Below are 12,951 nucleotides of genomic sequence, written 5' to 3'. Positions count from 1 at the left end.
CAGCTTATGCAGTTGTAGTCATAGTTCCCTCTAAGCAATCGCTCACTTAAAAATCATCAACTCAGAGTTTTCCAAACCTGCCCAGAAGCCAAGAGGGAAAGAGTGAGAGGGAAGGAGAGAGAGAGGAAGAGAGGAAGAGAGAGAAACAGATAGAAAAAAGAGAGGAAGGAAAAGAAAAAGAAAAAGAATGGGAGTAAGGAAGAGAGAAAGAAAATCAAAATCTAGTTTGAAACTAGCTCAACTATTTAAGTGGCATTTTGATATTGATAGAGTTGCCCTATTATGAGCTCACTGTTATAGACACACAGTACAGTATTTTATTTTGAAATTCTCTGAGGCAAAACAGGGTGAGTTTTTTATTTGTTTGTTTGTTTGTTTGTTTATTTATTTATTTATTTATTTATTTATTTCTGTGCCGCCAAGTCCCGAAGGGACTGCCGCTCAGACACTATACTATCCGTCCACCCCCCAAAAAAATTAGAGGGACCACTGGTTGTAGTTGATTTTTTTTTCAGCATACTCAAGCACGCAACCCATGGATGACCCCGGAAGAGACACAGTTGAGTTGCAGGCCTAATTTTATTTCTCCCAATATTTGTGTTCTTCCATACTATTCTTGATTGATTGGTCGGCAAAGTAGAAGATTTCACGAAGGTTCGCCTGGTGCACCCGTTGTGACCCTATTTGGACCGGGAGTCACTGCTCACAGTCACTCATGCCCTCATCACCTCGAGGCTCGACTACTGTAACGCTCTCTACATGGGGCTACATTTGAAAAGTGTTTGGAAACTTCAGATCATGCAGAATGCAGCTGCAAGAGCAATCATGGGCTTTCCCAAATATGCCCATGTTACACCAACACTCCGCAGTCTGCATTGGTTGCCGATCAGTTTCCGGTCACAATTCAAAGTGTTGGTTATGACCTATAAAGCCCTTCATGGCACCGGACCAGATTATCTCAGGGACCGCCTTCTGCTGCACGAATCCCAGCGACCAGTTAGGTCCCACAGAGTGAGTCTTCTCCGGGTCCTGTCAACTAAACAATGCCACTTGGCGGGATCCAGGGAAAGAGCCTTTTCTGTGGCGGCCCCGGCCCTCTGGAACCAACTCCCCCCAGAAATTAGAATTGCCCCCACCCTCCTTGCCTTTCGTAAGCTACTTAAAACCCACCTCTGCCGCCAGGTATGGGGGAATTGAGATACTCTTTCCCCCTAGGCCTTTACAATTTTATGCATGGTATGTCTGTATGTCTGTTTGGTTTTTATATTAATGGGTTTTTAATCGTTTTTAGTATTGGATTATAATTGTACGCTGTCTTGTTACTGCTGTTAGCCGCCCCGAGTCTCCGGAGAGGGGCGGCATACAAATCCAATAAATAGATAGATAGATAGATAGATAGATAGATAGATAGATAGATAGATAGATAGATAGATAGATAGATAGATAAATTCCTTTTTTACCCATAACAAATTGATTCTATTATCATCTAGATTTTACTGAAAGAGTAGTAGATGCTTAGAACAAACTTCCAGCAGACGTGGTTGGTAAATCCACAGTAACTGAATTTAAACATGCCTGAGATGAACATATATCCATCCTAAGATAAAATACAGGAAATAGTATAAGGGCAGACTAGATGGACCATGAGGTCTTTTTCTGCCGCCAATCTTCTGTGTTTCTATGTTTCTATGCCCCAAATCTGCCACAGAACAAAGGACTGAAGATAAGACAAAGGGGAAGGTACACGTTACGTCCCACAACCTTCTTTCTTGCTCCTCTATCACAAACATACATATAATTAGACCATATAGGGGAGAAGCAACTTAGAACTAAGGAGAAATTTCCTGATCGGGAGGACAATTAACCAATGGAACAACTTGCCTCCAGAGGTTGTGAATGCTCCCACACTGTGTTGTGGTTGGCTCTGGCCCAACTCCTGCCCCATGGAATGTGGAGGTGGAGGCAGGGGAAATGTCAACATGTCCTAGGCTTGTTTTGTTGCCGGCAGAGTTAGGGAGTGCAGTTTCCTCGGACGAAGATAAGGTGGGGGTGACTTGGAAGAGGGGGGCTTGGCACACAGCCCAGGAAGCCAATCACTATTATCTTCAGTCGATTCGCATGACAAAGTGTTAGACCCACGCAGGCGCAGACTTATGCATCGAAGAGACCAATTGAGGAAATATTACAGGAGATAAGAGAGGCCACCTGTGTTTGGGTGGGGCTCCAGTAATTAGAGCTGCTGCTATAAATAGCAGCGTGCTAGTTTGGCCATTGTGGAAGATTATCTGATCGCAGTTCTTCAGGATCATGCCTCGCTGTGTCTGAACTTCATTTGTGGATTTTTCACGCCTTTGAAACCAAAGCAGAGCAAAGTGTGTGTGTCTCACTTCGTGGGAAGAAGGAGGGCTGTGACGTTCCTTCACAGCTGCTAGCTAAGTACTTAAGGACTGATTAAGGGGATTGTACAGACTACCAGGTTGTTTTGGGGAAGTGTGCTCTTTGCAATACAAAAAGGGTGCTTTGTTTCTTTTGAGTTTTGTGATAAAAGACATTGTTTTGAATTTTCAAACGTGTGTGTGTCTGAAATTTGTACCTGTGAATTTTCGGGAGGCTTCTACCAGAGAGCCCGGCAGAACACACTGGAAGATTTTTGGGCGTCCTCCTCGATCCACAGCTCACATTAGAGAACCATCTTTCAGCTGTGGCGAGGGGGGTGTTTGGCCAGGTTTTCCTGGTGCACCAGTTGCGGCCCTATTTGGACCGGGGGTCACTGCTCACAGTCACTCATGCCCTCATCACCTCAAGGCTCAACTACTGTAATGCTCTCTACATGGGGCTACCTTTGAAAAGTGTTCGGAAACTTCAGATCGTGCAGAATGAAACTGCGAGAGCAATCATGGGCTTTCCCCAAAATGCCCATATAACACCAACACTCCACAGTCTGCACTGGTTGCCAATCAGTTTCCGGTCACATTTCAAAGTGTTGGTTATGACCTATAAAGCCCTTCATGGCACCGGACCAGATTATCTCAGGGACCGCCTTTTGCTGCACGAATCCCAGCGACTAGTTAGGTCCCACAGAGTGGGCCTTCTCCAGGTCCCGTCAACTAAACAGTGTCATTTGGCAGGGCCCAGGGGAAGAGCCTTCTCTGTGGCGGCCCCGGCCCTCTGGAACCAACTCCCCCTGGAGATTAGAATTGCCCCCACCCTCCTTGCCTTTCATAAGCTCCTTAAAACCCACCTCTGCCGCCAGGCATGGGGGAACTGAGATATTCCTTCCCCCTAGGCCTTACAATTTATGCATGGTATGTTTGTTTGTATGTATGATTAGTTTTACAATAAGGGTTTTTTAGTTGTTTTAGTATTGAATTTACATTCTGTTTTTTATTATTGTTGTTAGCCGCCCCGAGTCTACGGAGAGGGGCGGCATACAAATCCAATAAATAGAAATGGAAATAGAAGATATTGGACAACCATTTGTCTGAAGTGGTATAGGATTTCCTGCTTAAACAGGAGTTAAACTAGAAGATCTCCGAGGTCCAACTCTGTTATTTTGTTATATCGACTTTCTGGTCCACTGCCACTTTTCAGAGTAGGGGATAAAAAGGAATCTGTCTGATATTTCTTCCTAAATCTGCCAAACACTGAGCTCAGCACAGATAATACATGTAGAAGCTGAGGACATCTGCAAAAGGTGTGCACTGGCATTGAGGGGAAATTATAAAAATAGCTCCCTGGGCATACAACAACAAAAGACAGATGCTCTGATTTATTTGTTGCTGGTTTTAATTTAGAAAGTGCTGCAGTGGAATAAAGCCAAAAAAGAAAAAGAAAAGGAACAGAAACATGGACACAGATCAGCTAACACTGATTGACACTGGAGAAGAGATCATCCATGTAAAAAAATATTTATTTATTCATTCATTCATTCATTCATTCGTTCGTTCGTTCGTTCGTTCGCTCGCTCACTCGCTCGCTTGCTTACTTACTTACTTACTTATTCTGACAGTCTCAAAATGGGTCAACAGTGTGGTCAGGCAGTAGGGAAAAAGTAGAATGCTTGGCTGCATAGCTACAGCTATAACAAGCAAGAAGATGGGGATTCTGATCCCGCTGTATAGAGCGCTGGTGAGACCACATTTGGAATACTGCGTTCAGTTCTGGAGACGGCACCTACAAAAAGATATTGACAAAATTGAACAGGTGCAAAGACCGGCTACAAAAATGGTGGAAAGTCTTTGTTCTGTCGGGCTCTCTGGTAGAATCCTCCCAAAAATTCACAGGTACAAATTTCAGACACACACACGTTTGAAAATTCAAAACAATGTTCTTTATAATGAAAATTCACTTAAACCAGGCCCTCTTTTGGTATAGCCAAGAGCACTCGTCTCCAAACAAACTGGTAATTTGTACAAGTCCCTTATCAGTCCTGTGATACTTAGCTTGCAGCTGTGAGGCAATTCACAGTCCTTCTTTCACAAAGTGAAACCAGTTCTCTGGTTTAGTTTCAAAGCAGGGAAAAATCAGCACACAAAAAGTCAAAGTCAGGAAAGCAGTCATGAAACATAACTATCAGATAATCCTCCACAATGGCCAAACCCACAGGCTGCTATTTATAGCAGCCTCACTAATTACCACAGCCCCACCCAACTACAGGTGGCCTCATTTTCGTTGATAATAATCTCTCAGTTGTTGTTGCCTATGCATCGCTCTCCGCATGCATGGCTGTATCATTAACTCTTGTTCCGAATCCAAGGAGGAGCTAGATAATTTATCTCCTTCTGAGCTGTCTGCCACACTCTCCTCCTCCCTGTCACTCATGGCTTCTTGGTCAGAGGAGCCTTCATCATCAGATTCCACCGGGGGCAAAACAGGCCTTCAGCATGTGGATGTCTCCCCCACATCCATAGTCCTTGGGGCAGGAGCTGGGCCAGAGCTAACCACAACAGTCTTACATAAAACTTATCAGGAAAGACTTAATGAACTCAATCTGTATAGTCTGGAGCAGTGATTTTCAACCTTTTTTAAGCTGTGGCACATTTTTTACATATACAAAATTATGGGGCACATTGAGCGGGGGGGAAAGTGGGGGGGGCGGCTAAAAAAAGTTTGGGCAAAAAAAAATTTCTCTCTCTCTCTTCCTCCCTTTCGCTTTATTTCTCTCCCTCTTTCTCTCCCTTCCTTCCTCTCTCTCTCCATCCCTCTTTCTCCCTTCCTTCCTCTCTTTTTTGCTCTCTTTCTATCTCTCCCTCCTTCCCTGCCTCTCTTTCTCTCTCTCTCTTGCTTTCTTTCTCTCTCTCTTGCTTTCCTTCTCTTTCTCTCTTGCTTTCTTTCTCTTTCTTTCTTTCTTTCTTTCTTTCTCTCTCTTTCTTTCTTTCTTTTTCTTTCTTTTTCTCTCTCTTGCTTTTTCTTTCTTTCTTTCTTCCCCTCTCTCTCTCTTGCTTTCTTTCTCTTTCTTTCTCTTACTTTCTTTCTCTCTCTTGCTGAGCTTCGCGGCACACCTGACCATGTCTCGCGGCACACTAGTGTGCCACGGCACACTGGTTGAAAAACACTGGTCTGGAGGACAGAAGGAAAAGGGGGGACATGATCGAAACATTTAAATATGTTAAAGGGTTAAATAAGGTTCAGAAGGGAAGTGTTTTTAATAGGAAAGTGAACACAAGAACAAGGGGGCACAATTGGAGGTTAGTTGGGGGGAAAGATCAGAAGCAACATGGGAAAATATTTTACTGAAAGAGTAGTAGATGCTTGGAACAAACTTCCAGCAGACGTGGTTGGTAAATCCACAGTAACTGAATTTAAACATGCCTGGGATAAACATATATCCATCCTAAGATAAAATACAAAAAAATAGTATAAGGGCAGAATTGATGGATCATGAGGTCTTTTTCTGCCGTCAGTCTTCTATGTTTCTATTTTTATCTTGGTTTACTGGTCCAATTCCTCCTGCCGCACGAATCCCAGCGACCGATTAGGTCCCACAGAGTGGGCCTTCTCCGGGTCCCGTCAACGAAACAATGTCGGTTGGCGGGCCCCAGGGGAAGAGCCTTCTCTGTGGCGGCACCGGCCCTCTGGAACCAACTCCCCCCGGAGATTAGAACTGCCCCTACTCTTCCTGCCTTCCGTAAACTCCAAAAAAACCCACCTTTGCCGTCAGTCATGGGGGAACTGAAACATCTCCCCCTGGGCATGTTTAATTTATATATGGCATGCTTGTGTGTATGTCTGTTAGTATATGGGGTCTTTCTTAAATCTTTAAATATTTTAAATTGTCAGATTATTTATGATTTGTTTCCACGTGTTGTGAGCCGCCCCGAGTCTTCGGAGAGGGGCGGCATACAAATCTAAGTAATAAATAAATAAATAAATAAATAAATAAAAACCTAAGCTTCACCTCCCTACCCCAACCCCGACTTCACAGCTATACACACAGATGTTAAATAATGATATATTTCTATGCAGTTCTGTTTTGACAATTCGATAATCTTCATCTTAATTCCACGCTATTGCCCCAAACTGCAAAAAAACGACTAGCTGCCATAAAAAGGAAAACAGACGTCTCTTTTTAAAAGCCCTGATATTCATTGCTATGCTTGGAAAAGAATATTCTCCCCTTATTTCCTTCCACGTTTGCACACTGTAATGCTATTCATAAATTAATATATGCATCAATAATTGAATTAAGACTACTCTGAATAAACTCACTCAAATCTGCAGACTGTTTGAAGTAGCTAATGGGAGCGCCCGGGGCCAAGTTTCAGAATCCATTTTTTTTCTAATTACGCTGGCATTTGACTACCACACAACCAATTTGCATGTAACAAATCAAACAATTAAAAAAAGGCTGCATAATAAAATGTTTTGCATTTTATGTTTAGACTGGCTGGCACATAACAAACAAGCAGGCTAGGCAAACAAGAATGAACCTTAACTGCAAAGGCCCACAGCTTAATGCATGGTGGATACAGAGCTAATCTTTGTCTCTATTTGCATGTTTCCATATGTAAAATAATGCACTTGGGGAAAAGGAATCCTCAATCTGAGTATTGCATTGGCAGTTCTGTGTTAGCAAAAACTTCAGAAGAGAAGGATTTAGGGGTAGTGATTTCTGACAGTCTCAAAATGGGTGAGCAGTGTGGTCGGGCGGTAGGAAAAGCAAGTAGGATGCTTGGCTGCATGGCTAGAGGTATAACAAGCAGGAAGAAGGAGATTGTGATCCCCTTATATAGAGCGCTGGTGAGACCCCATTTGGAATACTGTGTTCAGTTCTGGAGACCTCACCTACAAAAAGATATTGACAAAATTGAACGGGTCCAAAGACGGGCTACAAGAATGGTGGAAGGTCTTAAGCATAAAACGTATCAGGAAAGACTTCATGAACTCAATCTGTATAGTCTGGAGGACAGAAGGAAAAGGGGGGACATGATCGAAACATTTAAATATGTTAAAGGGTTAAATAAGGTCCAGGAGGGAAGTGTTTTTAATAGGAAAGTGAACACAAGAACAAGGGGACACAATCTGAAGTTAGTTGGGGGAACGATCAAAAGCAACGTGAGAAAATATTATTTCACTGAAAGAGTAGTAGATCCTTGGAACAAACGTCCAGCAGACGTGGTTGGTAAATCCACAGTAGCTGAATTTAAACATGCCTGGGATAAACATATATCCATTGTAAGATAAAATACAGGAAATAGTATAAGGGCAGACTAGATGGACCATGAGGTCTTTTTCTGCCGACAGTCTTCTATGTTTAAAACTGCCTATACTGTATTTGAATTTTAAAAAGCAAGATTTCAGATCTGGCTGTAAATAGAAAATATTTTCAGCTCTTTCCATTAAAGGTTGCTGCCTAAAAACAAACTTTGAAAAGAATGGGGCAAAATTGTAGTCACCATCTTCACCGAAAATAGGCTTGCTTGGAGGAAAAAAGATGAGTGTGTTGATCCACTATTTGTCAATTTGACAAATACACACCTATAAACCTCACTGTTACTTAGACGAGTACGCTGTTGAAATGCGTTGTGTTGTCAAGATCTTGGCTGCAGAACAGAAGTTTCTCTCCAAGCCTTCATTCATAAATTGCTACAATTGTTTACTTTCAATAAAGCACCCAAATTTATGTCTGAATTCATTTCTGCAAGGACTTCTTTGCTAACCCTTTGCTAATAATTGTTTGATGAACAGGCTAATAATTTATTTATTTATTTATTTATTTATTGGACTTATATGCCACCCGTCTCTCTGGACTCGGGACAACATTCCAATAAAAGATACAATATAAAACATTCCTAAGCCAATTAATAGAATAATTGTTTTTTAAAATGTGTCTTAAAAACTAGGCATTTAAAAGCAAACAATCACATCTGTTGTGGTTGGCTCTGGCCCAGCTCCTGCCCCAGGGAATGGGGAGGTGGATGCAGGGGAAAATTCAACATGTCACAGGCCTGTGTTATTGCCGACAGAATCAGTTCAGAGTTTAGTTTCCTCGGACGAAGAAGAAGGTGGGAGTGACTCGGCAGAGGAGGGCTTGGCACACAGCCCAGGCAGTCAATCTCCCTTATCTTCCATTGATTCAGATGATGACGTTTTGGACCCACGCAAGCGCAGAATAATGCGTAGAAGAGACCAAATAAGAATATATTACAGGAAATAAGTGAGGCCACCTGTGTTTGGGTGGGGCTCCAGTAATTAGGGCTGCTGCTATAAATAGCAGCATGTGGGTTTGGCCGTTGTGGAAGAATATCTGATTGCAGTTCGTCAGGAATCCTGTGTTGTTTGGACTTTGTTGCTTTTTCACGCCCTGGAAAACAAAGCAGAGCAATGTGTGTGTGTGTGTGTGTGTGTGTGTGTGTGTGTGTTACTTCGCTGGAAGAAGAAGGGATGTGAAGTTTCTTCACAGCTGCTAGCTAAGTACTTAATGACTGCTTAAGGGAAATTGTACAGACTACCTGGTTGTTTTGGGAATAGTGCTCTTTGCAATACAAAAAGAGTGCTTTGTTTATTTTGAATTTTGGGATAAAGAACATTGTTTTGAATTTTCAAACATGTGTGTGTCTGAAATTTGTACCCTTGAATTTTCGGGAGGCTCCTATCAGAGAGCCCGGCAGAACACACATCCATACTGTCACATTCAATACATTTACTGGGCAGAGCCTGTTCGACATAGGTGTGTTTTCAAGTTCTTACACAAGGCAAGGAGGGTGGGGGTAGTGCAAATCTCTGAGGGGATTTTAGAAGGCTGGGGCCTCCACAGAGAAGGCTCTTCCCCTAGGACCCGCCGAACGACATTGTTTAGTTGACGGGAACTGATAATCAGTTGTCCTGATAATGAAGGAAAGGGAAATTATTCCAAAACTACAATAATCCTTGAAAATACATTCTCATATTCTGTTTGAATGCAAGTCAAAATGGATGCCATTCTGTTGTGATTCAGCCTGAGGCTGCTCAGGGACCTGCTGTGTCTCTGCTGGCTCCATGCCCGGAGGAGGATGACAGCGCAGAGGAGGGGGCTGAAAAGTCAGACAGGGGAGAGGAGAGTCAGGAATGGGATGAAGGAGAACAGCATGAGAGCCCCGGGGGGGGAGGGCCTCTCCCCAGCCAGTAGCTTGGAGTCATTAGGTGATGACGCACAAGCTGTCATTGACATGAGACAGAGACGTTCACAGCAACGAAAGGAGCAGTTAAAGAAATATTTTCACCAGTGAATTAGAAACAGTTGGGTTTGGGTGTGGTCCTCATCAGCAGGGTTTAAAAGGCAGGCAAGGCCTTGAAGCCATGTGGAGTGTAATCAATTGGAGTTGCGGTGCCCTGTTTTGATTCTCAGCGTCTCTGATCTTGGCTTGTGGCCTCGCAGTCTGGAAGACTCGTGGGAGGTGTCTGTTTGCTATCTACAGCTTCTTCTTGGCAGCAAGAATCTGGTATTACTTCATGGACTATTGCCTTTGTGTATATATTTGAAGTTCCAGCGTTTTTCCTGTTTGTAAGGACGTTTTCTGTTACCTGTGTTTTCCTTGAATTATATAAACTGCCTTTACCAGTGTGTCTGGCTTCTCTTTTTGGGTTGGTATTGGCTTCTGGAGTGACCCAGACAGAACACATTCCAACGTTCTTCCTTTGTGCAAACAAACTTTCCACCTGGATAAGCTCACCATGGAAGTTCTTGTCAAAGTCAAACCAACATTGTTGAGGACAAAGTCCTCAACCGTTGCCGTTTTTTAATGAGAAAAATAAAAAAAAATAAAAAATAGTGCAACTTCATCAAGATTAACATTGATAGCTTTATATATTGCATTTGACCTCTGGGTGTCAGGAAGTAATGTTCCATAACTTGGAGTTTGGGGATAGTAAGCTAATTGAAGTTTCGGCTCAAGGTTCCTCATTCTGTTGAAATGCAGCCTCTTACGTTATTGGAATTCTGTTCACAGAAACAGCTACAATGGGAGCAAGTATTTTTTAAAAAATACTTCTGAAAAGAAAAGTTATAAAGGTCTCAGAGGTGCAGTGAACAACCACATCTAATTCTGATATATTTATACTTTTTATCCCATTTTATGAAGAAGAGGGAGTTCGAGTTTCTCTGCAAAGCACCCAGGGCAGGACAAGAAGCAATGGGTGGAAATTAAACAAGGAGAGAAGCAACCCTGGGAGGGGAATTACTGACCCCCTCAGAGAGGGTCCGCAACTTGGGCGTCCTCCTCGATCCACAGCTTACAATAGAGAAACATCTTTCAGTTGTGGCAAGGGGGGCGTTTTCCCAGGTTCGCCTGGTGCACCAGTTGTGGCCCTATCTGGAGCGGGACTCACTGCTCACAGTCACTCATGCCCTCATCAACCTGAGGCTCGACTACTGTAACGCTCTCTACACGGGGCTACCTTTGAAAAGTGTTTGGAAACTTCAGATTGTGCAGAATGCAGCTGCAAGAGCAGTCATGGGCTTCCCCAAATATGCCCATGTCACACCAACAGTCCGCAGTCTGCATTGGTTGCTCATTCAAAGTGTTGGTTATGACCTATAAAGCCCTTCATTGCATCGGACCAGAATATCTCCGGGACCGCTTTCTGCCGCATGAATCCCAGTGACCAGTTAGGTCCCACAGAGTTGGCCTTCTCTGGGTCCCGTTGACTAAACAATCAATTTCCCCATGCCTGATGGCAGAGGTGGGTTTTGAGGAGTTTACGAAAGGCAAGGAAGGTGGGGGAAGTCCTAATCTCTGGGGGGAGTTGATTCCAGAGGGTTGGGGCCGCCACAGAGAAGGCTCTTCCCCTGGGTCCCGCCAGATGACATTGTTTCGTCGACGGGACCCGGAGAAGGCCAACTCTGTAGGACCAAACTGGTCACTGGGATTCGTGCGGCAGAAGGCGGTCCCGGAGATATTCAGGTCCGATGCCATGAAGGGCTTTATAGGTCATAACCAACATTTTGAATTGTGACTGGAAACTGATCGGCAACCAATGCAGACTGCAGAGAGTTGGTATAATATGGCCATACTTAGGAAAGCCTATGATTGCTCTCGCAGCTGCATTCTGCACTCTTCAGAGGTAGCCCCATGTAGAGACCATTACAGTAGTCGAACCTCAAGGTGATGAGGGCATGAGTGACTGTGAGCAGTGAGTCCCGGTCCAGATAGGGTCGCAACTGATGCACCAGGCGAACCTGGGCGAACACCCCTCTCACCACAGCTAAAAGATGGTTCTCTAATGTAAGCTGTGGATTGAGGAAGACGCCCAAGTTGTAGACCCTCTCTGAGGGGTCAATAATTCCCGCAGCCAGAGTAATGGTCAGACAGATGGAATTGTCCCTGGGAGGCAAAACCCACAGCCATTCCATCTTATCAGGGTTGAGTCTGAGTCTGTTGACACCCATCCCCCCTGCTATTCAATATCTACATGAAACCGCTGGGTGAGATCATCCAAGGGCATGGGGTGAGGTATCATCAGTACACTGATGATACCCAGTTATACATCTCCACCCCATGTCCAGTCAACAAAGCAGTGGAAGTGATGCAATCAAGGCGGCATGGTAAGTGCATCTTGCTGCCTTGAGCGCCACTTTGTAAGTCTTAATATGAGCTCTTACAAGTGTTCGATTATTATTATTATTATTATTATTATTATTATTATTATTATTATTATTACTATTACTATTAATACTATTACTACCACTACCACTACCACTACCACTACCACTATTACTATTACTATTACTATTACTATTACACCAGCAGGGCTCGGAACCAGTGGTGGGTTTCTACCAGTTTAACTGGTAATGGTGGTGGCGGGAAGCTCCACCCACCTGCCCGGATGTTCTGTGCATGCAGAAAGCTTCTGCACATGTGCGCGCAAACACACATCTCCAAACTGGTAGCAAAGCTAAGTGAAACCCATTATTGCCCAGAACAATCAATATAACACACAAAGGACAATTTCTTATCAATTCTTTTTTGCCAAATATAATGGAACAATAGTTGTTTATCAGCAGCAGGGTTGGGAAGCAGGCAGGATGGGGTGGAACGCAGTTCCACCAGCCGAAATGAAGATGTGTGTGCAGCTCCAGCTGATCGGCGGCTGTCATTTCCTGGATTACTGGTCTTGGTTTGGCTCTTTTTTTTCTCTGTTGCTGCATCTGCGTTCCTTGCTTTTTTCCTCTTTCCTCCTTCCTGACCTCGGACGAGCCTCATGTGGCCACCTCCAGGGTGGGTGAAAGCGGCATTTATGCTTCTGGCAGCACCTGTTTTCCTAGCTACCCTATCTGGGAAACACAAAGCAAATTGTCAACCTAGCGAGCGACACTGGTAAAGTTGTAAGTCGAGGACTTAACAGTTCACTTGAACGATGATGATTGTTCAAGCCACTCCCGCCTGGTCACATGGCCAGCAAGCCACTCCCACCAAGTCACATGACCATTAAACCACACCCACAAAATAAGCCACACCCACAGTGTGGCAGTAA

Source organism: Erythrolamprus reginae, chromosome 5, assembly GCF_031021105.1.
Source record: "Erythrolamprus reginae isolate rEryReg1 chromosome 5, rEryReg1.hap1, whole genome shotgun sequence".
NCBI classification, from domain to species: Eukaryota; Metazoa; Chordata; class Lepidosauria; order Squamata; family Dipsadidae; genus Erythrolamprus; species Erythrolamprus reginae.
This window is presented reverse-complemented; position numbering follows the sequence as displayed.